A 27,490-nucleotide genomic window follows, 5' to 3' on the forward strand; every position below is an offset into this window, starting at 1 on the left:
TCTACATTTCTTGTAAACATTTCTCAAAATGCTTACCAAAGTGTAGGGGTGTTTTGTTTGTTTTTCTGACAGCACTGGTCTTGAACTCAGAGCCTCAAACCTTCTAGGGAGGCACTCTTACCACTATGCCAGCCCTCTTTTGTGATGGATTTTTTAAAAGATGTGGTCTTATCCCTCTATTTGCCCAGGCTAGCTTTGAACCTTGATCCTCCTGATCTCTGCCTCCTGAGTAGCTAGGGTTATAGATGAAAGCCAGAGGCACCCCACTAAAATGTAAGTTTTAAAAAATGTATTTGTTTGCTTTTTCAAGCCTTGACTCAAGCTAGTACACTTACAACAAAAATTCTCTGAGAATTCATGATCAGACAAAACTTTACATATTTGAATATTTGCTCAAATGTTCTCAAGTTAAAAGTTTATAGTAGAGTGGTCCCAGCTAGATGTTACCAAATAAACATTGAAAGAATTCCTATCACCTGGGAACTTCTTGAGAATGAACTTGTGGAATGAAATGATAATTGGTGGAAGATCTGATTTATAAGAAGGAATTTCACAAAGAATCTAGCAATATAGGCTACTAGATTTACATGGATAAATATAAGCATACTTCTAAAAGTAGGATTAAAAAGATCAGCTAACAGGCTGCTCAGGATGGCATGCAAATCGGGAGAGTGTTGATTAGAGTTAAAACACTCTAAAGCCCTTACGTATGCTATTATTGACTAGTTTCAATGTTTAGGTTTTATTAAGTTAATTGTACATGGAAAGATTAGCAGTGTAAGTACTAAAAGGATAAAAGTGGACTGTGTAAGGTCACATCTTGTAGGGAGAGAAAACTGGAACTACATAAAAATCAATCTAAAAGGAAATATACAAAGAGAAAAAGTGAAATATTAGAAAAGTACATATAAGAAAGAAGAAATAAATCAAAATATATTAACCACAATAAATATAATTGGACAATTTTCCTAGTTAAAAGACAAAGATTAAATAAACAAAATTCACCTTCACTTTTAGTTTATAAGAGACACATGTTAAAAATGAGGCTACGGCCAGGCACAGGTGACTCACACCTGTAATCTTAGCTGATCAGGAGGATCATAGTTTGAAGCTAGCCCTAGCAAATAGTTCTCAAGACCCTATCTTGAAAGTACTCAACACAAAAAAGGGTTGGTGGAGTGGCTCAATTGTTACAGCACCTGTCTACTGAACATGAGGTCCTGAGTTCAAACCCCTGTCCTGCCAAAAAAAAAAAATTGGCTATAGAATAGTTGAAAGCAAAACGATGAGAAAAATGAATCAACCAATATAACCAAAGGATTACTGGTCTAATCATATTGTAACAAGATAAAAGAAACTAAAGTTTTACCTCCCTAAAATGTATAGTCAAGCAGGCTATACTACACTTTGAGATTATAGTGGCAACCTCCTATAATCTCAGCTATTTGGGAAGCAGAGACCAAGAAGATCCATGTTCAAGGCCAGCCCAGCCAAAAAGTTAATGAGACCCTATCTCAACAGTAAATTGGGCAGTAGTGGTACATACCTGTAATACCAGTTATATGGGAGGCACAGGTAGGAGCATCATGGTCCTGAGACCGGCCCTGGCCAAACACTCAAAACTCTATCTGAAAGATAACTTAAAAGCAAAAGGGGCTGTAGGCATGGCTCGAATGGTAGCGTACAAGACCCTGAGTTCAAACCTCAGTATCACCAAAAAAACAAGAGTATTCAGTTCAACAGGATGGTGCAATTCTAAATTTGATTATAACCAGTTGCACAAAATTTAAGTATATTCTTCAAAACGACATAGAACTAAAAGGAGAAATTGTATTTCACCATGATAATAGGTGGTTTTAATACACTTTTCTCAATATTTGATAAATCAAGTGCACAAATCATAAAGAAAATCTGAGTAACAATATTAAAAGACTGTCTGATGGAAAGCTATATTTCATCGTACTTAGAAGTTGGATAACACAGTTTAAGCAACCCTAGAATATTTACTTACTTTGCTTGTTTTTCAGACACAGTCTGCCTATGAAGCACAGGCTGGCCTTTAACTGCAGTGCTCCTGCTGCCACTCCCCAGTGCTGGGATTACAGCTGTGTGGTCCAGCTCTCCCAGCTCTCCGGAATATTTATTAACATTGATTGTATGCTAAATTGTGAAGCTTCAATGAACCTCTAAGACTCCACTGTAAGTAATTCATTCTTAAACAACTAAAGAAACATAAATTTAAACCACATGTTCATTTAGAAATCGTTAAAGAAGGTACACAAATAACTTTAAATAGTACATTAATCAAAGATGAAATCATAATGGAAGTTAAAAATCTTATACCTGAATTTCAGTGAAAATATTGTACATCAATATGTATCAATGGAGACATTTGAAAAAAAAATGTGTAGCCTTAAATGCATTTGGTTAGGTGGAAAAAAGACTGAAATGTATTAAAAATACTCTCTAAGGAGTTAGAAAAAAGGGTAGGGCGTGGGGAGGTGCCTCAGTGATGGAGATCTTACATAGCATTTGGGAGGTCCTGGGTTTGATCCTCAGCAAGCAGGGAAAAGTATGAAACAATACTTCATTACAGAGCTCAGCTTTGTAAACAAACTCAAAGTAGTAACAGGTTACAATGTATCTGTTAAGTAACATTCTAAGATTCATTTTTTTCTAATTAAACTTAATCTTAAACCAACTCTTTAAACACAGTAGTGAAAAAGTTCATTAAGTGTGGAAAAAAGTTCAGAGTTTGGAAAGTTAAATTCACTTTAATAATATAGGTAACATTTAAAGATTAAACTTTTCAATACTTGTGTGCAATCTCCATTTAATAAGTCTTTAAACTCAATAGTAAAAAAGTACAAAAAGGTACAGAAAAACCATCATTACTGAGTTCAAGGTTGGCAAATAATTTAATTCACTGCTATACTACAGTCCATAATACGTCTTTTAGGTGACTGAAAAATTTATCTTTTCAACATTTTTCTGTAAACCCAGAATAAGACTTGAATGTAATGCTTAGAAAAAAATTATCAAATAGTGTGACAGTACACTTCATTAAGGAGTTTACAGTTTTGAAAACACTGAAATTTACTGCAAAACTATGCACGGTGCATCTTTTAAATAACACTCAGAGATTTACGTATTTAACATGTATATGTAAATTTCTTTGGGTTTTTTTTGTTGTTGTTGTTCTTGCTTTTGAGACAGAATCTTTTAGTCTAGCCTAATCTAAAATGTGCTATTGTAGCCTAGGTTGGCCTCGAACTCATGATCCTCCTGCCTCCACCTCCCTGAGTGCTGGGATTACAAAGTGAGCCACCGTATCCAGCTTAAAATTTCTTAAAATAACTAAATGTAATGATAAGTAAATTCATTAGAGTATAAAAAAATCATATAGATAGATCACATTTTGGAAACAGTTATGCATTTATTTATTAATGGTGCTGGAATTTGAACTAAGGGCTTCATGCTTGCTAGGCAGGTGCTCTACTGTTTGAGCTATACCTCCAAGCCTTAGAAATAGTTAAGTTCAAAATGCATTTTAAAAACATTAAAAGATTCATTCTTTGACATGTGTATCTAACTTCCTTATAGGGTTTTAAATGTAATAGGAAGAAAATTCATTGAGATGCAAGAAAAAAATTGCTTAAGGAGTTTCCAGCTGGGTGTGGTGGCCAAAGCCTGTAATTCCAGCACTCTAGAGGTGAGAAGCAGAAGGATTGAAAGTTCAAGGTCAGTCTATATAAGGATATTTTATCTTACAAAAAAGAAAGAGAAGAAAAAAAGAAGAAAAGGAATAAATCCTAAGAGAGTAAACCCAATGCAATGTAAGTTTGGTTACATTAAGCATCATGTTAGAGGGCTTACATACACAGTGTTAGCAGGGAGAAAAGGAGAGGGAGAGATGATGGAGGAGAATACAACAGAGCAAAGAACTAAATAAAAATATGACTAAACTATCATTGTTCAAAAATAGTATGATAACAATTACCAAGAAATTAAAGAAATCTACACAAAATTATTCATATGTACAAGACAGTAGTATGATTTTCAGATATATAATAAATAATAAGTTAACTCCATTGTTATATAACAGAAAAGGCTAGAAAATGTAATCTTAAATAGATCCATCTAAAGTAGCAGATAATATGTAAAGATAGATAATGATATGAATACAAATGTGAACATTCCCCAGAAATAAATTCCAAAAGAAACTTGCAAGTTTTAATACTCACTGACCAATATTAAAGACCAGGTAATTGAGGGAGTTGACTATTCACTAAGATAAAAATATCAGTTCAATAAAAATATATCAGTCAGCCTATAGATCAAATTATGTATCAATCAAATGCCAAATAGAATTTTTTAGAAATATAAGTGGATTATAAAATGTTTATGGAAGAATAAAGAGGAAATTATGGCAAGAATAATCTTGAAAAAAAAAGTAGAAAGGATTTGACCAACTAAATAGTAAGACAAAGTAATATTAATAGTCATTTAGTACTTAGTGTTTGGGTGAACAAAAGGGCAGCTGTGTTAGATCTGGATGCCATCCCCCTTGAATATGGCTTACTGGAAACTCTCCACTAGGTTCTAAAAGAAAATAGACATCCACCTTTAACCATTTACTAGAAACTCCCCACCTGACCTAAAAGAAATGACCCCCCCTTAAGTCATTATCTCAGAGGGTCAGAGAGCCATTGAGGATTTTCCCATTCAGGGACCTTCCTGGGACTTCTCCCCCAGCTTTCTTTCTATATCTACCCCAGGCTGTAAGCAGCAGTGGGCTCCAGCTCTCTTGCTGGGGATACCTCTGCAGGGTTTCTTATAGAAAAAACACTGTACTGGGGTTTGAGCTGTCTTATGCCTAACTATTCTGAATCTCTTTCAGTCTAACAGTTAGTAATACTTAATTGGTTCAAGGACAATGGAACATATTAAAGACACAAAAAGTAGACTGAGGTCTGCAAGAAAACTTGTGTAGTGGCAGAAAAGGGGGTGATCCCTTTCTTGTGACACTCCTAGAACAAAAGATAGGTTAACAAAAGAAAAGAGTAACAAATTTATTGGATCATAGTTTTACTTGACATGGAATGCTTCAGAATGTACATCCAAAGACCCATCTATTTGTGCTCAGTTCTTATGAGGTGTGTCCAGCCTTCTGAAGAAAGGTCATGATCTAATGTAAAAGACTGAGTGAGAAAACTCAACAACCCCAGTGGGTTCAGATTCTTCTTGGTCCCCCAGTTACAGCATTCCTCCCCATACTGACTGGCTAGACATAAGGCAGACTTTTCTGGAATACATGAGTTAGGGATGTATATGCAAAAAGTAAATCTTTATTTTAAAAGTACCAAAAATGTTAAAAAAAATATGTAAGACAGGCTGAGGATATAGGAAGAGTTCCTGCTTAGCATATGAAAGGTCCTGGGTTTAATCCCCAGCAGCCAAAACAAAAACTATAATTTAGCAAACTATTTTGGAAAACATTTACATTATTTAGAAGTACAGAGGCACATGACTTACAACCTACCAATTCTGCCTTTAGGTGCACATTCTAGTAAAAAGTGTGCACAACGCACCAAAAGGTAGTGCAAAACTTCATTATCTATCATGATTTTTTAACAACTTGAAACACAGAAATGCATTGAAGAGAGAAAGGGTAATACATTCATAAAATAGAATATATACAAAATGCAAAATAACCGATAGCAGCTGATCAAATCAATACGGGTGGCTCAGAAAAATAATATTGAGCAAAAAGCCAAACAAATTCTGTATTTGGTGTTATGGATGCAAAGAAAACAAAAGATGGAATGATTACATAATCAAGAAATCCAGTTTAGTGGGAAGAGAAATGCAAATAAACATTAACAATAGAATATGGTAATTTTCATATATAGAATATGGTAATTTTCATATAAATTATAGACAAAGTTCACTTATATGCTAAGGCAACATGTCACCATTGAATATATCACATAACACATTTTTTATTTGATTTAAGGAATGGAAGAATTTTCCAGATGAAGGAGTAGATAAGAGCATCTTCTATCAAAACAGAAAATATAGCCAACATTCTCTGGATCTTGAATATTGTATGGAATTCTATGATTTCAAGAAAACTACTGAAGGGAAGGTATTGCTGAAACTTAAAAGGTATGGGAAGGGAAGAGGGATAGCAAGCAGTTGCTTGAGATAAGACATTGAAGGTACAGACAATGAAGTGTAATTGATCAAAAGTGTTTACATTTCATTGTATGCAATTGAGAGTCATGGTGGAATTTTGTACAAGAGCACAAAGGTTATAGGTGTTCATCAGAATGCCTAATGTTGCATTGATGGGAAAGGAAAGACAGGTGTGTGTGTGTGTGTGTGTGTGTGTGTGTGTGTGTGTAGTGGGGTTCAAGAGCAAGGATGGAGGCAGGAGTTCTGTTAGAAAGCTAGTGTGATAATTCTCATGAGAGATTTTTAAAATTTATTTTTAAAAATGAGTAAGTGATCTAAGGCAAGTAAAGGTGATATTTTTCAGGTGAAATCCATCTCAATACTAATATTAATATTGAGGTTAAAGAAGAAAGACTAGAATAACTCCTGATATTTTGGGCTTCTGGGTAGTTCTGTCACTTCACTAAGATAAGGGACATTTGGTGATGGTGATGAGGCGTGGGTAAGATGTTAAATATCTTATTGAAATTATAATATTTCTGCCATATGATAGGCTGTAACAATGGAAGGCTTGTTGCTTCTGAAATCTGACAAAACATCTAAATATTTGCTATAAGCCAAATGCAAAAATTAACAGTGATGATGTGACAAATCAGACTTTAAAATACTATAACTTCAGTTACCACTCAAGAAAAAACCACTAATAACCATCAAATGATTATTTTGAAAACGGTTACTCACCAAGCAGTTTTTCAGTTAACTATAACTAAGAGAGTGAATATTAAATTTCAAAACATGGAACTGAGCCTGTTTTCTGGCTAAACTTTTCCATGTCCTCTGATATTAATAGGCAGGAAAGTCCCTAATGAGATGGGCTGCACTCAACTCTCAAACGGGGATATGACTAACCTTCCTTATGTAGCCATGTCAGGCCCTCACGTCCCCATCCCAGCCACACACTCAAACAACATATAGAGTAAAGGGAAGGAAGGATGGTTTCACAGCAGAGCTTGTGTGAACACGTGGCATTTGCAAACCTGGAGCCAATTCTAGCTAAAGGGAGGGCTGGTTTTGAGCCCTTGCTGTGCCCAGCACATACCAAGGCACGTGTGCATCTGATTGTGCACATTGGACTCTCTGATGCATTCCTTGTGGACATCTGTGCCCTGACTCTGGAAGTAAGAGCAAGGAGTTGAATACCACACAACAGCAGCTACAAAAACAGTAAAAGCACCCAGATTTTCCTCAGAGAAACAGCTGGACAGCTTTGGCCCAGCTAATCTCTCAATCTCTGATTGTTTCTGACTCCAAACCTGGGCAGAGGTACTAATTCTAAGCCATAGAAAGAAATGTGGTTTCTTTTTTTTTTCTTTCCTTTCTTGTTATGTTGGGTGGGAGTACATTGTGGCGTTTACACAGGTTCTGACAATGTATCAAATATATCATACATGAATTCACCCCCTCTATCCTGATTCTTGGAGTAGTTTCAACAGGTATCTTTTTGCATTTACATATATATGTACACTTTTTTTTTGCACCATATTCACCCTCCTACCCCCTTTTCCCATTACCTCCCCTCTCCCACTGGTGCCAGCCCTCACCCTGGGCAAGACTTGTTCTGCCCTCCTGTTCTCCAATTTTGTAGAAGAAAAAAGAGGGAATGTAAACTAGTACAACCACTATGGGAAATAATATGGAAGCTTCTTAAAAAACTAAAGATAGATTTGACATATGATCCAGCAATAGCACTTCTAGGGATATACCTGAAGGAATGTGAGTCAGGTTACAACAAAGGCACCTGCACACCCATGTTTATTGCAGCACCATTCACAATAGCCAAGCTGTGGAAACAGCCAAGATGCCCCACTACTGATGAATGGATTAAGAAAATGTGGTATTTATATACAGTGGAATTTTACTCAGCCACAAAGAAGAATGAAATTTTGTCATTTGTAGGTAAATGGATGGAACTGGAGAACATCATCTTAAGTGAAGATAGCCAGGCTCAGAAGGTCAAAAGTCACATGTTCTCCCTTATATATGGAACATAAACCTAATAACAAATGCAGCAATATTATGAAACCCTGTCACACTAAGGGTAGGTTCCACACAGGAGAAATGTGGTTTCTAAGAAATTCTTGAGTTGGAAAGTTTGCCTCTTCCCTTGAAATACTCATATTCTATGTGTAATCAATTCCCAACTTCTCTTGGATCTGAGCATTTCCAGGGACAGTGAGTGCCAAGTGAAATAGAAATATTTCACTGAATTTTAGACTCTTCTGTTTTATGTTTACATCATATCAATCCTTTCTCAAGAGTGTGGCCTGTTTTTAATTCCATCATTTTTAATACTTTCTATCAGGCAACCATTCTTACAGTGAGCATTTTTACCAAATCAGATTACAGATTATTGCATTTACCTACACTCTTTTCTTTCTTCTTCCTTCCTTCCTTTCTTTCTCTCTCTTTCCTTTCTTTCTCTCTTTTCTTTGTTTCGTCCTTCCTTCCTTTCTTCCTTTCTTTCTTTTTTCTTTCTCTCTCCTTCCTTCCTTTTCTTTCTTTCTTTCCTTCCTTCCTTCCTTCCTTCCTTCCTTCCTTCCTTCCTTCCTTCCTTTCTTTCTTTCTTTCTTTCTTTCTTTCTTTCTTTCTTTCTTTCTTTCTTTCTTTCTTTCTTTCTTTCTTTCTTTCTTTTCTTCTTCCTTTCTTCCTTTCTTTGTTTTGGTGGTACTGGGGTTTGATCTCAAGGCTTCATGCTCTATCACTTAAACCACTTCACCAACCCTACATTCTTTATTTAAGTGAGAACATTTTTAAAAATTCAACCTGATTTATCTAGACACAGTGACCGATGCTTATAATCCCTGCTATTCAGAAGGTGATGGGGAGGATTGTGATTTGAGGCCAGTGGAGCAAAAGGTTAGTGAGACTCCCACCTCAATAAAAAAAAAAGCTGGGTGTGGTGGCCCATACCTATGATCCCAGCTACACAGGAGGCATAGATAGGAGAATCACAGTCCAGACCCCCCCAAAAATAAAAAAAACAACCTGATCCTTGCATGCAGATGCATGTACAGCATTTTCAGTGTATTCATCCCTTGGTGTCCAAGGAGATTGATTGGATCCAGGACTCCTGCATAAAGCAAACCAGAGGCTGGCCAAGTCCTCATGCAAAATGCATGGTATTTGCATATAACTTACACATCCTGCCATGCACTGTGTATCCCTTCTAGATTACTGAGAGTATGTCATGCAGTGCAATGTTGTGTCAATAGTGGTTGCGCTGTATTCTTTCTTTCTATTTTTTTGTTAAATTGGTTTTTGTTTGTTTGTTTTTGTTACTTGTTTTTTGATTCTCAGTTTTTTGACTCCTTGGTGTGGAAACCAAGCACATGAAGGGCTGGTTATATTTTTATGATAGTGTTCAAGATGTCTGAATGCAGTCAATTCCTAAAGAAAAGTAATTTCTCACTGTTAGAAGATGCCTTTAAGTGTAAAATATCTTTTTGGGTATAGTCTTTTTAGGCATAGTAATGCTATTCCATAAGCTTATCCAATGCATATTCATATAACTTTAAAAACTAGGTAGGTCAGAAAAAATTTAAAGTATTAATAGGCCCAATTTTACTAGTATGTAATTATATATCACTGAAAAGTAGCTCCCAAAGAGGTAAAGAAAATGTTAGAGAATGAAAAATACTGAAACAACTCATCTATATATAAATATAATATAATGCACAAAGCCACTGACTATTGGGGGATCATGATGGAGAATGAGTATCGGGTGGAGTGGCTAATTAGATGAAAGCACAATATATACAAGCCTGAAGGGCCAAGGTGAAACCCCCTGGTCTACCAGTACACACTTACAAAAAAAAAAAAGAAAAGAAGAACAGCAGGAGGGAAAAATAAGTCTTTTCCGGGATTGGGTACCTGTTGAAATTGTTCTAAGAGGTGGGAAGAGGGAGAATGATAACGATGAAGGTGTAAATCCAACTAAGATATATGGTAAGCACATATGTAAATATCAAAATATATTCCCCTGTACAACTATTATATGCTGATAGAATTATTTTTAAAAAGATAGTTCCCAAGACACTAAACAATGAGGTTTGTCTTGCTTTTGCCCTCTCAAGCTACCTGCATATTCTTAGGAAATTTGTCTGCTCCCCTTGTGCACCTGTGATAGCTTCCTCTTTTTGCTCTTTCTGGTCCTGCCCATGCAGTTCTCAGTAAGGGCTATCTGCTTGGCCAGGGTACCCTAGAGCTAAGGGATAGGCCCAGTTACTTTCTTGTGGAGTTGAGTGAGTACCAAAGTACTAAAATAGTTGAAGGCAACAGCCCATTCCAAATCTGCTAATCTGATGGCATTTCCTTTTACTCACCTTAGAGCCAGTGGGTTTCATTCTGCTGAGGAATTCTTCAGAATCATATTAATTTCTCTGCTAACTCTTTGAAGTGGGTGTTAATAAGAGTAAGAAAGGCTTTCCCATAAAGTACGATCTCTGTCCTCCTATAATGTCATCAATAAATGGCTAAGGGACCTTTCATGCTTTAGCAGGAAATGGTTAATATTATTCTGAGGTACCTCAGAGAAAGAGGGTCCAGTTAGAGACATGCTCATCTCCCTCCCAATCAGTCATGTATAGGCCCAATTTATCCTGGACTGACCAATCTTCTCTTTGTGAAACCATTCTTTAGTTCCCCTTTATTTCCAGCCCTGTGGCATTCCTTAATCTTTAACCATATAGGTTTTTTTTCCAGTGCTAGGATTTGAACTCAGGGCCACTCCACCAGCCCTTTTTTGTGATGGGTTTTTTTTTAGATAGGGTCTCCCAAACTATTTGCCCAGATTGGCTTTGAACTGCAGTTCTCCTGATCTCTTCCTCCTGGGTAGCTAGGATTATAGGCGTGAACCACGGTGCCTGGCACCAGTGTAGTCCTGGACTCCAGTTCTCTCAGCTTCTACAACATTGTGCTAGCACAGAGCTTGCCTTTCCTCTTTCACTGCATTTGCCTACTAAATGAAACATTTTCTCTCCTTTCTGCCCTCTTCCATCTGGATTGTTTCTGTCTCATCATTTTAGCTTCAGTCTCATGGCAGACATCCCCCAAACCTCTATCAATTAGCTCAACATGTTTTCCACTGTCCCTTTCATTTGCAGGACATCTCCTATGTCCATGCTCCTGTAAACCTGTACACATCATTCACTCAGCATTGCCCCTGTTTAACTAAAGGCTTGAAACATCCCAGTGGCCCTTTATGACTTCTTTGTTATTCTCACGACAGTAAGTTTCCAAGTCCTAAAATTCTCACCTTCACAGGCCTCCTAAGGCCTTTCCTACATTCTGTTTCCATAGCCAACACTGACCACCAGGATAGAGCACTGAGTTCCATTTTCTTTTTTCTCCTGGAGTATTATACTAACATCTAGGTATTATACTAGCATCTGAACCACTATCCTTGCAAAGTCACTATTTCACTTTTTCTTCATCTCGGTTTATTATTCACATTGCTTCCTAGTTGATTGTCTTCAACAGAAGCTCAGATTCTTTCACTCAGCTGTTCATAACTTTCTGTAACTCCCTAGTGCCACAAGATTCTGAATTCTCAAATTCCACTCATGCTTAGCTGAAATTTAGCAAAACTTGTGCTAGCTAAATATGTGCTAGGCCTGCTGGAATGGGAAATGTAGTTCTAAGTACAAAGATTTCAAAAAATAGAGTTAATTAGCTGGGCATGGTCTTGCATACCTGTCATCCCAGCACTTGGGAGGCTGAGGCAGGAAGATTATGAGTTCAAGGCCAGCCTGGTCTACATAGTGAGACCCTGTCTCAAAAGGAATGTAGTTAGTTAATAACACCAAGCCCTCAATGAGACTAACTTGTAACATCCAAGTTTGAGAGAAGTTATTATTGCTTTAACATCTTTATTAATGCATAATAGATGTGTTATAAACCACACATATTCAAGTGTACAATTTGATAATTTTTGATATATATACTTATAAAAGGATCACCACAATCAAGATGGCATCACCCTCCAAAAGTGTTACCTTCTCCTTAGTAATTACTTCCTCCTGTTCTTCCCTTCTCTTTGCCTCTTACTATATGTTAGTGTTTTTTAGAATTTTATATAGATGAAAGCATACAATATATACTTAGTTTTTGCCTGATTTTTTCAGTGTATTTTGGTATTCATCTCTGTAGTAATAATAGTTCATTCTTGCTATCACTGAATGCCATCCCATTGTATGTTTATACCATGTTTGTTCATCCATATGGACAGATATCAGTGTCGTTTCCACTTTGAGGCATTACAAACAAACGCTATGAAAACTCGTGTTCAAGTAGTACATAAGCACATGCTTTCGTTTCTTCCAAGCAATAGCTTTAGCTAGGAATGCCATGCTAGGTGATATGTTTTGCCTGTTGACAAAGTGCCAAACTATTCTCCAAAGTGCTTGCCACAGCTTATATTCTCATTACTACTCTGTGAAGAGTTCCATTTGCTCAACATTCTTGTAACCTTTGATATGGTCAATCTGTCTAAGTTTAGCATTATAATAAATGTGTAGTAATGTCACTGTCATTTTAATTAACATTTCCCTAATTACTAGTGAAGTTGAAAATCTTTTTATGTGCCTGTTATCCATATATCTTCTTAGTTAAAGTGTCTCTTCAAAAGGCATTTTATAAGGAAATCAAATTATAAAAGCTAATTGTTATGCAAATTTAAGAAATATAAAAATCCTCCCCCCCTTTTTTGTGCAGGATTGGGGTTTGAACTCAAGGCCTCATGTTTGCTAGGCAAACACTCTATCACTTGAGTCATGCCCACAGCTCTCTCTTTTTTTCTTTGATTGTGTTTTCTTCCCAATAATTATTGTAATAAATGCTGAGAAATAATGTCTCTAGGATAATCTGTTCCAAGCCCAAGAAAGCCCCCCTTTCTTCAACTTTGCCTGTGTCCAGAAAGTATATTACGTGGGTTCAGCCTAACTATTCTCCCTCATTCTTCATGGTCCCTCCATAATCTGTAAGTCAGTGAATTCCAAAACATTCTATGAGTTCTGCCAGTGTTAGGTGGTACACAGAAGAATTAAATAAGAATGAGTCTCACTGTGAGAATGGTGTTTCTGTCCTGACTTCTCTTTAGATTCATCTAGTTGTGTTAAGGAAAAAAAATCTCCACTTGGAAATGAGGTTTGTGTAGCACTTCTGTGCCAATTAGGACTCACACAGTCCTTAGGCTCAGAGCTGTCAACAGATGAGAATATTCATCTAGGATTTTTGCTTACATTTTTTTCATGCACCACCATACCTGGCCATATTAGTTCTTTTTATTGTATATTTTCTAAGCTCATCTACATTATTTTAAAAATTAAGTTGCCATAATTTTATATACTTATTTAAAATTTAAGAACCTGTGTAAATGCCACAATGTACCCCCACTGTCACAACAATAAAAGGGAAAAAGTAAAATTTGATATTATAAAATACTTATTTTCTGTTATCAAATACTCTTTACAAGTTGATTTTTGGCTAAGCCCCAGTGGCTGATGCCTATTATCCTAGCAAATGAGGATGCTGTGATGGGGAGGATTGCAGTTTGAGGCCAGCCCAGGTTATGCACGACTCCATTTCAGCCAATAACTGGGGAGTTGGGTGCAGTGGTATGCCTGTCATCCTAGTTACTTGGGAGGCTCAGATTGGAAGGATCACAGTTCCAGTTCAGCCCAGGCAAAATGTTCTGAGACATCTCAACAGTTAAAAGGCTCAGCTGGGTACAGTGAGTATGTACCTGTCATTCCAGTGATGACAGAAGTGTAACTAGGAGGACTGTGGTCCAGGGCAGCCTTGGCAGAAATTGAAAACTTATCTCCAAAATAACCAGATAAAAAAAGGGTAGAGAGCTGGCTCAAGTGGTTAAGCACCTACCTACCAAGTGTGAAGCTCTGAGTTCAAACCCAGTACTACCAAAAAAAAAGTTGAATTTTGGATTTCAGAATATTTATTTAACTTGCAAGACTTTGATTCACTTCTATAAAATAAAAATGAATTAGATAGCATGTAGAATATCTTCCTCGTCTAGCAGTCCTTCATTCAGTTAAGTGAATCAGCGGATGTTCCTGGGCTGCCTGGGTAACCATATCCTTGCCCTGCTCCATGGACTCTCAGTGTAGGAAGCAGCCCCACTGCACAGCAGCAGCAGCACTTTGAACATCTGTGTCTCTCAGACTTGGGCACAAGTGCAGAGACACCATTTTGTGGCGTCAGTGTCACAAGATATGTGGAAGGCTGCTCCTACTTAGTCACTGTCCTCTCATCTTGCTGCGGTCTTACCTGCTCTGGAGGATGACTGACTGCCTGTTCAAGATGTCTCCTGGGACCCCACAACATGGACACCCCCATGTCATCAAGCTCTATTTTAAGTTAGAAAATACTAAATGTACCATTTGAAGTTGGTACACCACTTCTTTGTTATGTAATAACAGGTAAAAAATTTCAATTTATTTATGTAGTTTTCAAGAAGACTTAAGGATAAATACAGTCTGTTCTTTGTGGAAAGCTTTGTGTGACTGTATCTCTTTCTGCTCTTTTTCAGGTGGATGTTGAGGGAGGACATCTCCATTTGTCATTGTATCTGTAATGTCCTTTGGACCTAAGTGAAGCTTAATTCATTCACTTCATTTCACAAACATTTAGTAAGTGCACACTGTGCCAGTTACTGTTTGAGGAGCTTAGGACATTCAATGAATGGGAAATGTTCCCTCTCCTCACAAGTCTCGGCCTAGTAAGGGAGAGAGCAAGAATGTGACACATTAACTATAGCAACATTAGTGTCATGATGAAAGAATGTCCAAAAGTGGTGACTTAAGCAATACACACACTTGGCAAATGAGACTTATCTTTGAGGAAGCTGCCAAAGGATGGTCTGCTGGACTGAAGAGTGTCCTCCCAAAGTTTTATCCTTCTTAGAACCTCAGTATGTGACCAAATTGAACATTGGATTGTTGCTGATGTAATTAGCTAAGATGAAGCCATATGAGAGTAGGCTGGCCCTTATCTAATGTTACTGGTGTTCTTATAAGATGAGAAGAAGAGACACAGGAGCAGAGACACACAGGGATGCAACAATGGAGGCAGAGACTGAGTGATGCCCCTATAGCCAAGGACACCGAAGATCTCTTGACTCTAGAAGAGTCAAGGAAGAATTCTACCCTGTAGATTTTAGGGAGTCTATTTTCCTGTCAACATCCAGCCTCAAGGGTCAGACAGTACATTTGTGTTGTTTTAAGCCCAATTTGTTGTATTGTGTTACGACCACAGAGGAGTGAAAGAGTACCAGAGGAGTCTCATCAACATGACATGTGTGATTCAGTAAAAAAACATATGCAGTGTTTCTGTTTGTGTGGAAGAATGTTCCTCATTACAAGTTCCTCATAATGAGTACAGGCCTCAGAATGAGCAAGAAAAATGAGATAAACTTTTCCTTAGTCTTACTCAGTGTATCACTCACTGTCTGACTCTGTCACTGTCTGGCCATCTTCTCATGTGACTTTTTTATCATCCAGTATTTTGTCAACCAGAGGGTTAGTACAGTTGTGAAATAGACTGTTCAAAAAATGTTCCTTAAACAGGAACCAAATACTTCATCTGTTGCTATCCATTCTAATATGGTCAGAACGCTGATATGTTTTAGTTACTGAAATGTCCCCTGCAGATTTCCAGTGTAGCACCTTCCTAGTGGCTGTTTGAGAGCAATTTTGGCTCTATAGGATTTTTGTCTTCTACACACTGGCTGGGGACCAAACTCCTTACTGAGCTTCCAATTCACTATAAAAGTTTAAGTAATGGCCCATATTCTATTTCTGTGGACCTCGAAATTGGATGATGGGATGTGACCTTCCAACAGGTAGACAACTTTTAGTTTTGTCTTTACCAGGCCGGTATAATTTTGAGAAGTACACAGAGATGGTTTTTACAGTTTATTCGTATATGATCCTTTGAAGTATAAAAAATACCATATATCTTAAATATATATTTACTTAATATATCTTATATATTGATATAGACATACAGTGGAGAAATTGAGATAGAGAAAAATCAAACAATTTTCTGAAGTTTCTAAAAGTAATAATGGAAAAATTCGAGATATTAATTTAGATAGTCAAACTCCAAATTCAGCATTCTTTCCATTTGAGTATGATGACTATTCTATACATACATGACAGTTCAGCATAGAAGTTCTCAGTAGGGAATTTTTCTTCCCATGCAACTTTTGTCAATATCTGGAGACATTTTTGGTAGTCGTACTGAAGGGCTATTTCTGTAATCTAGTGTATGGGAACCAAGATGTGTGTGAACATCTTACATAGGAAGGAAACCCTTTATAAAAGAGTTGTCCAACCCAAAAGGTCAATACAAACAGAGTTAAGAAATGTGTGTAGGATAATGGTGAATATTGAATACTGCTTAGTTAATACATATTATTTACAAGCACTATGCTATGTAAATCATTCCTAAGCAATGCTTGCTTTACTCTCAAAGTATCTGTGGTTAAGTATGTGCTATTATTATTGTCACCTTCTCATTATGAAACTGAGGTCCTATGATCTGGTGGTACTATGATCTTGGTAGTACCCCCAAGACTCACATGTGGGAAACTAACCACTGACACAGTAGTATAAAGACATGAGGCTTTTGGGGATGATTTGGTCATGAGAGATGTGCCCTCATATAGGATTGGTACCATCATAAAAGTAACTCCAGGAAGCCTGTTTTTCTTTTCCTCCTTTGGTGACTTGTAGAATAGGTCACTAACAAGGAATGGGCCTTTCCCCAGATACCAAATCTGCTGGAAGAGGGTTAGTAAAGTTATGAAATATACTTTTCAAAAAATGTTCTCTAAACACAAACCAAACTCTTCATCTGTTCCCATCCATTCTTATATGGTCAGACACTGGACACGTTTTAGTTACTGAGAGGTCCTGTGTGGATTTCCAACATAGCACCTTCTTAGTGGTTGTTGGAAACTTCCCAGCCTTTAGATCCATGAGCAATAAATTTCAGTTGTTTATAAATTACCCAATCTAAGATTCTGTGTGTGTGTGTGTGGCATTGGGTTTGAACTCAGGGCCTCATGCTTGCTAGGCAGACTCTAGAACCACTCTACCGGCCCCTTTTTGTGATGCGTTTTTTGAGATAGGCTCTCTCAAACTGTTTCCTGGGGCTGGCTTGGAACTGCAATCCTCCTGATCACTGCTTCCTGAGCAGCTAGGATTACGGCATGAGCCACCAGTGCCCAGCCAGGTATTTTGTTATACCAGCCTGAATGGACTATGACATGTAGATTAGAGATATTCATTGCCCTAGCTAGTGGCAGAGCTAGAAATTAAAACAAGGTATTTTTGTTACTAAAGACTTTACTTTTAACCACTACATTCTAACTCACTGACAGGAAAACATTGTATGATAAAATGTGCTTCAAAATACCTTCCTGTTAAAATTATTTTATTCTTTGGTCACCTTTGCCTGGCAACTATTGTATTCCTTATAAGACAATGGCATGGTGCAAAATTTGCTAAAAAATCAGTAGCAAAGGATAGCTTCACTTTACCTGGCCAATAAGCATTTCTGCCTAACTTATGCCCTGGAGAACTAGAAATATAATTTAAAATCTTTGACCTCTTGTAAGCTAAAATTCACTAAGTACTTCTGTGATCATTTTGTCAGTAACTTTTATCCAGCCATATCATGATGGAGAAAATTAATTACATACACAGGTATACATATTTGACTGTCTTAGGTGATTTTGTGTTTTTATAATAGAATGCCTCAGACTGAGTAATTTATAAACAATAGAAGTTTATTTGGCTCATGGTTCTGGATGCTGGGAAGTACAATGTTGAGGGGCCTGCATCTGATGAGGGCCTCCTTGCTGTGTCATCCATGGCAAAAGTCACCCTCATGAGCTTGGTACTAAGAGCTAGAGATCAAACTTGCACCTCAGGCTTTTTCCCAGCCAACACTAATCCATTCATGCCGGTGGAGATCTCATGAGGGAAGCAGCTCCCACAAGGCCCCACTGCCCAATACTGTTGCATTGGGAATTAAGTCCCAAACACATGCCCTGGGGGAAGGGGTACACATACAAGCATAGCAATGACCAAGAGAATTTAGGAGTTTGAATTAAAAGGAGATACGTTTATTAGTAATAACAGACTGCATAATTCACAACAAAACTGCCAATATGAAAAACAGAAAAAAGTGAATATGGCAAAAGGCCAAAAGACATGTTTCAAGATTGAAGATTTGCAGGAAACTTACGAGGGAAGAACACCACTTGAAACATTCATTTCCCTCTGGGATCATCTACCAAGTCTTAAAGAGATGTCTGACAGCCACAGATTGAGCAGCACTTTGGACAGACAGACAGAAAAAGAAGCATATAAGGCTGCCCCCCAAAAGAAAAAGTAAGCCCCTCTTTGCCTTGGGTTGAAATTCCAAAGAACTTCACCTTATGGATTAGAGTGTATTGAAAGTAATCTGTCTCTTCTAGACTCTTCTATGCCAGTTTACACACATATCCCTAAAATTGGATTCAAATAATCTGCAACTGTAAACCTTTGCCACTAATAAGAAGTAAGCATAAGTCCTCTGTGGAGAAAGATAATATCCTAGGCTTGGAACTTTTAAAAAATCATTCTATCTATGATTTCTGGCATGTAATCAAAAATAGCTAGGTATGTGAGCTGAAAATATAACAAGTGAAATTTTAGGTAGAAAAATAGAAGCATATCGAGTAGTGACAATTGGCTGACAGAATGACTCAAGTGGTAGAGGGCCTGCCTAGCTAAGTGTAAGGCCCTGAGTTCAAACCCCAGTATCACCAAAAAAAAAAAAAAAAAATCAAATAGCAACAATTAATGGAATGATAAGAAATAGATTTTAAGATAATTATGCTTATTGTATTCTATAACTTTAAAGAAGCCTGAAGGACTGGGGCTGTGGCTCAAGTGGTAGAGTGCCTGTCTAGCAAATGCAAGGCCCTGAGTTCAAACCCCAGAACCACCAAAACAAAAAACAAATAAATAAAATAAATAAAGACAAACATGAGACTATTAACATATAACCAGAAACTTAAAAAAGAACTAAATCAAAATTGAGCATAGAATAAATGACCTTGAAGGTAAGTCAGGAAAAGCAAACAACAATAACAAAACAACAATAAAAATCCAGAATAAAGCACTGCAAATCAAAAGGATGGGCAATAATAATAACAATAATAAAATAGATAGTGCAGGAAGAGGATTCACTGACAAGGTCTAAATACTTGTAATTAGAGTCCCAGAAAATAGGGAGGAGGAGAATGTGGTAGAAGTAGTATTTGGAAATAATGTCTGAGAACTTTCTAAATCTGGTAAAAAATATCAAATTATAGCTCTAAAACAGAAAGAAGAAATTCATATTCATGGTCAGCAGAAAAATTTTAAAAACTCACAGAGGAGTAGTAGCATAGAGGGAAGCTGTGACTATGGGGTGAGGATATTCCTTGTTGTGTCATCTGTATTGTCTATTATTTCACAGAAGGTTTGTTTCTGTTCTCTTTTCTTCTTATATTCTTGATTACTTTTGATTAAATGCTAGGAGTTGTATATAAAATACTGTGAAGCAATTCCATACTAAGTACAATGCTATGTTCCTCCATATGTTTTCTTCTGCTGCTGGTGAGGGAAATAATACTGAGTGCAAAGACTTAGCAGTAATAGATAATAGCTGAATTTTCAACATAAATAATGGATATCTTCAGTTCTTCTTTGAAAAAAGATAGTCTTCAAAGTTTTTGAAAAAAGTATGCTTTTCAAGGGCTGGGAGTGTAGCTCTATGGTAGAGCATGTGCCTAGTATGTGTGAGGCCCTGGGTTGGGTTTAGTCTCCAATGCAGGAAAAACTGTTTTTAAAAAATGAAGGCAAAATAAAAAGAATTTGATACCAACAGAGCACCAAAGGAAATATTAAGTGGTATTCTTACAAATGGAAAATGATATAGGTGAAAGCTCAGAAAGGCAAAAAGGAATAATGAATAAAGAAAGGTGAACAAGTAGGCAAAGCTAAATGAATGCCAACTGTACAGAACAAAAGAGTCACCAATACATGGCAGGGATGTCATTTCTACTCAGCAGTAAATTAGAAATCCTAGCCAGAGCAATAAGGTAGGACAAAAAAATGGTGTAAAATTTGGAAGGGGGAAAATAAAACTGCTGTTATTTGCAATGACCTGATTTGTACCTAGAAAAATGTAATGATCCTGCAGGCAAATTGTTAGAACTAATAAGTTAGTTTAGCAAGGTTGAAATATATGAATTCAATATAAAAAAACACTTGTATTTCCATACTCCATTAATGAAGTTTGTGTGATAATAAGAATACCCCTCTGTGACTTCATATCCCAGAATGAAGAAGAATAAAGAATGACTTTTTTATTTGCTTAGCTGCTTTTAACTTGGCACACCTTTTCTGCATATGTTATACACATAATGACCTTTGATAGGCATACCTTAAAGAAAGTTTAGAAAGATTTAGAATTTGTGCTTGGCCCTATGTTATGGGTTGAAGGTTTGTGTCCTTTCCTCCAAATTTGTGTTTTGAACTCTATCTCCCAATAGAATGGTATTAGGAAGTGAGCCCTTTGGGAGGAATTAGATTTAAGTGAGGCCATGAGTGTGGGGTCCCATTATGAGACTGGTGAGAAGAGACAGAGATTGGAACTTCTTCCCCCCCACCCCCAAACTAAGGAAGTCATATGAGAACATAACCAGAAAAATCACACTCACCAAGAACTTGACTGTGCTGGTACCCTGATCTCAGAATTCCAGACTCCAGAATAATGAAAACTAAATCTCTGTGGTTTAACCCACCCAGTCCATGGTACTGAATGCAACAGCTGAATATATAGAGAGAAATCCTCTTCAAATCATGCCCCATCCCTCTGTCATGACCACCACCTGGTTCTTTCTTCATATCTCACCAAGGTCTCAAGACGTCTGTTTCATCACAGTCATGCACCTACTCTGTGGGAATGATCAGATGGTACTGAAATCACAGAGTGCTGGAGGTAGAAAAAAATCTTAGGTTATCTTTTTCACATCCCCTCATTTACGAATGAATGAACTAAGAACCAGAGAGGCCAATACACTTGCCCTCAATTACCTGTAGAAATGCCTCTTGAAAGTTGGTAAGCCATCTTAATGGTATTTTATTCAATACATTAAGAAAGCTTCTAGCTAAAGAGAATGTTTGATAATGTAGTTTCAGCTTTCAACAACCCCAGAAGGAAGATATTTACAGATCAAAGAAGCTGCCTTATAGCTGTGAAATCATATAATTTTGCTGCAACTTCAAAAAATGTCATTTTGGTCCTCAGACTTCCAAAGGACAGGTATGAAGAACTATTCCTGGTGTCAGTAACTTATAACCTACTTGACTGAAGTAATTTTAAGTGTCAAGTAAAGTACTTGTGGTCACCCTTTCCCCTGATGCTTATTGCTCAAAAGAAAGGTCAACAGATTAACAATTCCTGCTTTGAGCCTCTGGTCTGGTTGCTTGTCACCAAAACCTCTTCTACTGAATTCTCATATTGTTGTTTTTTAAACTTTTGTTTTCATGTGTTTATTACGCTGGCAAATACTGATCATTTTCACTCCATGTATTTCTCATATTTAAGCACATATTTTTCTTTGTTGACTGAATAGATGACATCAAATCTTTATCTGGAATTTAAGAATTAGATCGTTTAATATACCTTTGATTTCCTTGAATAAACTCTACTTTGGTCATGGTGTATATTTGTCTTCTTATTATTCATTTATGGTTGTGAATTAAGCTCACAAGTAAATGGTCTCAGATGGTGGAATCATCATTCAGAAATCAGGCTGTGTAGCTTTTGCTTTCCCTGGGAGACATACAGTGTGGTGGTCATAGTTTGTCATGAAGAGCTGTCATTGGGGTGCTATCCTCTTCCATCATGTACTAATTGTGGGACCTCACAGATATTATTTAGCCTCTTTGTGTCTAAGCTTTCTCATTTGTAAAAGAGCAACAATACTTTATTTCATAAACGTACTGTGAGAATTACGTGGATTTATATTTCTAGAACGCATAATAATTCTTGGTATATAGATGGTTCTTTACAAATATCAGCTATTTTAAGATCATTCCAGTCAACTTTTAGTATCATAGCCTACACTTGAAAATGACCCTTTTCTTTCTATGATATGGAAGGATTTAAAGAAACAGAATGATTTATTCCTCAAGGATTTGAAATGACTCAGTTATGACATAACCTGGAACCTGTGCCTCTTATGAGAGAGAGTGCTTTGACCAGTTCACACATCCCTCCTTTTAAAGAAGTTTTGAAAATGAGCATTTTACTAAGAAATTTCCTATTCAGAATACATTTACTGTGGACAAAATACTTCACTTTCTCAAATGTACCAATATGAAACTTTTGTTTTCAATTCTTTTCTTAGTAAGTCTTTAAAAAGTATGTTCATCTTTGTGGTACACTTAGAGTCGGGATATGGTTTTGATCGTCAACTTACTATTTTTCATTCAATTCTGATGTCCTCTTTTAAAATTATTTCTCTTAGATTTTTATTTTCTTAGCTCATTAAGTTAAATATTTGTTTGCTTTTTTTAGCACAGTGCTGGCAGACTGCCTTGAAAGTGTAAAGGAATGGTGGAGAGACATTTCTTCTGCCTTTCTCTTTAATATTGTCATGCTGTGTTTATATTTTATTTGTTATGAATACATTCCTATTCATTCATTCATTCATTCATCCAATAGACATTGTCTAGGGCCCTCGCTGTCAGGGGTAGGGTAATACCCGATAACTAAGATGCTGGCATTGTCTTTAAGGAAGACATATTCAGGCTTAAATGTCCTCTGAGGACAGGGAGAGGCTCTTCTTTCCTGGGGCCTGAATGGAGAGAATCCTACTACATAGCTCCTGGCAACTACTATCAGGATTCTCCATTAAATTATTTGGTAATTTAAACTTGCTGTGTGCATGCATAATTACTATTAATTATACATTTATTAAACCTATTAAATGTAGGGGTTTATATAAGATTTTAACTAGATCACCAATGCATCTTAGAATATATGGTAGTTCTTAAGGAAAAATTGCCTACATTTTCTGGAATAAGGTAGTGGAAAAGAGTTATATCATAGATCTTTCTTTTTCCAAAATAAATTTTGAAAACAGCACCAACTACAGGTAGCAGGAATCAAACAAGGCACATATATATGTAACCAAGCCAAGAAAGAGAGGCACAATATGAAAATTCTATCCTCCATTCAGCCAAAGTGGTATGGGAAAAAGAAGACTAATTAAATCTTAAGTTCATTTCTGATCACCCCTTCACAACTCCCATTCCCTCCCACACATGGTCACTACAGTTTGAAGAAAAATGAATGCAAATGTGAATGGTCAGCTTGAGGAAAGCATACAAAGCCCTTTAAGTGTGAAAAATAGAATCCACTTTCTACCAAAGCACCAGAGGCAGACAAGTCCACCAGGACTTACCTACCAAGAAGTTAGTTGTGTAAAGACAGACACAGCATAGTAATCATCTAAACTGACTGATCTTCAAAACTGTTTAAAGGTCTAGTATAAAGAATGTCATAAAAGAACATAAGACAACATCAAGGGTAGAAGCACTTACAGAACTGCAGGTGAGATCCAGCTTCCCCTTCTAGGAACCAGTGATTTGTTGTTAAAAGCAGAAAAGAAAGCCTGGGTGGGAGGAGACTTAGAGTGGCAGCTGAAGAAAGGTAATAAGGGAATTGATGAACTCCATTCTCAGAGCAGCTCAGGTTATAAACAAATATACAAACGAAAAACAAACAAAATGTGGCCTGTTTCTGAGGAATGAACTCAGGCATTGTACCTTACAAAACAAAATAAACAAAGTAAAACCCCTACAACTCTTTTTTTCCCACTGTAATATTCATTTGAAAGAATCAGTAAATCATAGGTGTAAATTATGGCTAATTTTCGTAGTTAAGACACCCATGTAGCTAGCAATCACCAAGAAAGAATATTACTAGAACCTCAGAGATCTTTCTTGATCCTGTCTAGTCATTACCTCCCCCACCGAAAAGTAATCATTATCTTAACTTCTAAGTCCATGTTAGTTTTGGCTGTTCTTTTAAATAAATAGAAGAATTATGCAATCAATTCCTTCTTTTGCCTGTTGCCCAACATCATCTGTGTGAGATTCATTCATATTGTTATATATAGCTTTACTTTATTTTTATTATTGTATGATATTCCATTATGGGAACATGCCACATTTTTTCATCTTGTGGTTGAGATATTTGTGCATTTTCGAGTATAGAAATGCTATGTACATACTTTAGAAGCCTTTTGGTGAACACATGAATGCACTTTTGTTGGATGTTTATTTAAATGTTGAATTGTTGGGTCACAGAGAATATTTACTATATATTTAGTAGATAGAAGCTGCCAAAAAGTTTTTCAAGACAGGTAAAGTAATTTATGTCAACAATCAGTGAGGTACTGTTTGCTCCAGAGCCTCACCAACTTAGTCTCTTTCATTTCAGCCGTGTTAATAATTTGGATATTCTCTTTTGTAAGTTACTCACCAAACTTTTTAGCCCATTTTCATATACAATGTTTTTTTTCTTATTAGCATACATTAATAGTATAAGGGGGATTCATTATGATAATTTCATGGATGTGTACTGTGTACTTTGAACAAGTTCACTTCCTCTATTATATTTTATTAATCTCCCCTCTTTTCAAACAGCATATGATGGATTTTGGTATGCTATACATATATAACACATGTATATATATACATGTGTTATATATTATATATATATTCTTCATTTTGCCTAATCTCTGTCCCTTTCGATTCAGGCTGGCAATGCTACAGCCAACGGAAAATTGTTAAAAGCTGTATTGGTCTCCCATCCAGCTCCTGGCAGTCCATGCTGTGAGACAAGTAGAACCTTCTCAGCAACCACTTCTCAGTTGTGAGCTTCTACTTGGATTGATTTCATTATTGAATTATACATGGAATTCCCACTTCTGGAGAATGCTGTCTGAAAAGCTGAGAATTTTCCCAGTCATCAAGTTGCAGATTATTTTTTTGCTTAACAGTTTCTTCTTCAATTTATCTCCTTCTTGTCACATTTTAGTACAAGCAGCAAGGAGAAGCTGACCAGAATCTCTCATACTTTGCTACGAAGTAGCCTTAGCTAAACATCCAAGCTCATCACTTACAAGTTCTGCTTTCCACCCAACTATAGAACACAGTTAAGTAAAGGTTTCTGTGATGTCATAATGAGAATTTTCTTTCTGTCAGTTTCTACTATGTCCCTCATTTCCTCTGGAGACCTCAGCAGAAACTTGGTGTTCATATTTCTCGCAACCTTCTGTTCATGGTGATATATGTATATTCTGAGAATGCAGAAGCTTTCTCTACCATGTTCTTCACTTTTCTCTGAGCTATCATCAGAGCTGCATTAATATCCATAATTCTATCAATCATCTCTTCAATAAAAAAATCTATACTTTTTATATCAAGTGCCTTAACATTTTTTGCAGCCTCACCCTTTCCCAATTCCAAAGTCACTTCTACATTTTTAGGTACTCATTACAGAAGCATCCATTTCCAGGACCAGTATCCATTTCCTAGGTTACCATAGCAAATTACAGCAAACAGAGTAGCCTTAAAAACCAGAATGCTACACTCTCACTATGTAGAAGGTCCGAAGTCCAAAAACAAGTGTCACCAGGGTTGTCTTTTCAAAAGTCTCTGAGGAAGAAAATCCCCCACGCCTCTTTCCTTGCTTCTGAAGGTTGCTGGCAACCCTTGTCCTGTGTCACTCCAATTCCTGCATTCATCTTTACACTGCCTTCTTCTCTGTGTCTCTGTCCTTTTCAGGTTCTTATTAGGGTATTTTTATGAGGTACGGGATCCATCCTAATCCAGCAGGATCATGTCTCAACTTTTAACCTAATGACCTCTACAAAGCCTCTGTTTCCAAATTAGGTCATAGTCTGAGGTTCTAGGGAAATATGAATCTGGGGTGGATGATACTATTAGTTCCACTATATAAGCATGAGAAGTCTGACCACAGAAGAATTAAGAAGAACATAGATTAAGTAAAAAGGAAAGAAAATTTAAAATAATGAAGCAGTAGGAAGCAGTGAAATAGTAGATTTGAGGCTAATAAAATCAGTGGAGGAAGCTTAACACAGAGTGATGAACAAATTAGAATTAGTAAAGATTAGACTAGACATGGTAAAGACAGAGTTTCTGAAATGGAGGAAAGATTTGGAATAATCACAGTGTCTTGATATGAAAGAGACAAAAAAGTCAAAGTAATTAGAGGGCAAGTAATAGATATGAAGAGCAAATAATTCCACATGCAGAGTTTCATGAGTAAGATAAACTGAACACTGGAATACAGAAAAGTATTCAGAGATAAAATGAATGTTTTTGTAAGAAGAAAAAACTGAAACTGAAAAGGAAAACTGATTAAAAGCCTACCATGTTCCAGGAAAAACTGATACAGAATGTTCAGTATCAAGAAATTTCTGAAGAATTTGATGAAATTCAAGGACAAGAATCTCTGTGGAGAACTAGGTGTGACAAGGCTATATGCAAGTAATTTCAGTCCTCTTATTTCACAGGAAAGAATTTTTAAAAGTTATTATGCAAGTCTTACTGTCATTTAAGCACAAAGACAGAGGATATCTTTAAACAAATGCAAAAATCTAAGAAAATAATCCCACTCTAGCTCATCTCTTCCACTAATCACAATAAATAACTGAACAACAAACAAACAAGAATGTTCTGAATTATTCCATCATGCTGAAAGAAACAAAAGCAAACAGATTGCAGAAGAAAGCAGAGACCAGAAAAAGGATGCAATTTTCCACATGGGATGAGTTTCACATTTATTTATTAACCTGTTTTTCCTCTGTGGCTCTGCTCTAAGAGCAGACTCCATGAAAACACAGAAACATGACTTCATATGTGCCTGATGGCGGTATTGATAGAACGGGGTCTGTATACTCACCTGCAAGGGACTCCGCCTGACTCCTGACCTAAGCATGCAGCACTCAGACCTGAGCCGGCACATAACAAAGGCTTGACAGCAGAGCTTTGCTGTAAGCTTTGAACTACATGCCCAAGCCTCCTGTGTTAACTCAGACGTGATGCCCCCCAGAATAATGCCTATTCAGAAAAGACCCCAACAATGATCTCGAGAT

The 27,490-nt window shown here is 36.8% G+C and overlaps 1 protein-coding gene across 1 annotated transcript in view; it reads right to left on the reverse strand.

The window, feature by feature from the left end:
- The window catches only part of Mme (membrane metalloendopeptidase), a 112,410-nt gene extending 88,357 nt beyond the window's left edge, over positions 1–24,053 (reverse strand). Inside the window, exon 1 of the mRNA XM_074073945.1 lies at positions 23,907–24,053. The gene's annotated coding sequence lies outside the window, so the exon portion shown is untranslated. The remainder of the gene's footprint in view (positions 1–23,906) is intronic.
- Between the last annotated feature and the right edge of the window lie 3,437 nt (positions 24,054–27,490).

Source organism: Castor canadensis, chromosome 5 (assembly GCF_047511655.1).
Source record: "Castor canadensis chromosome 5, mCasCan1.hap1v2, whole genome shotgun sequence".
Classification (NCBI taxonomy): domain Eukaryota; kingdom Metazoa; phylum Chordata; class Mammalia; order Rodentia; family Castoridae; genus Castor; species Castor canadensis.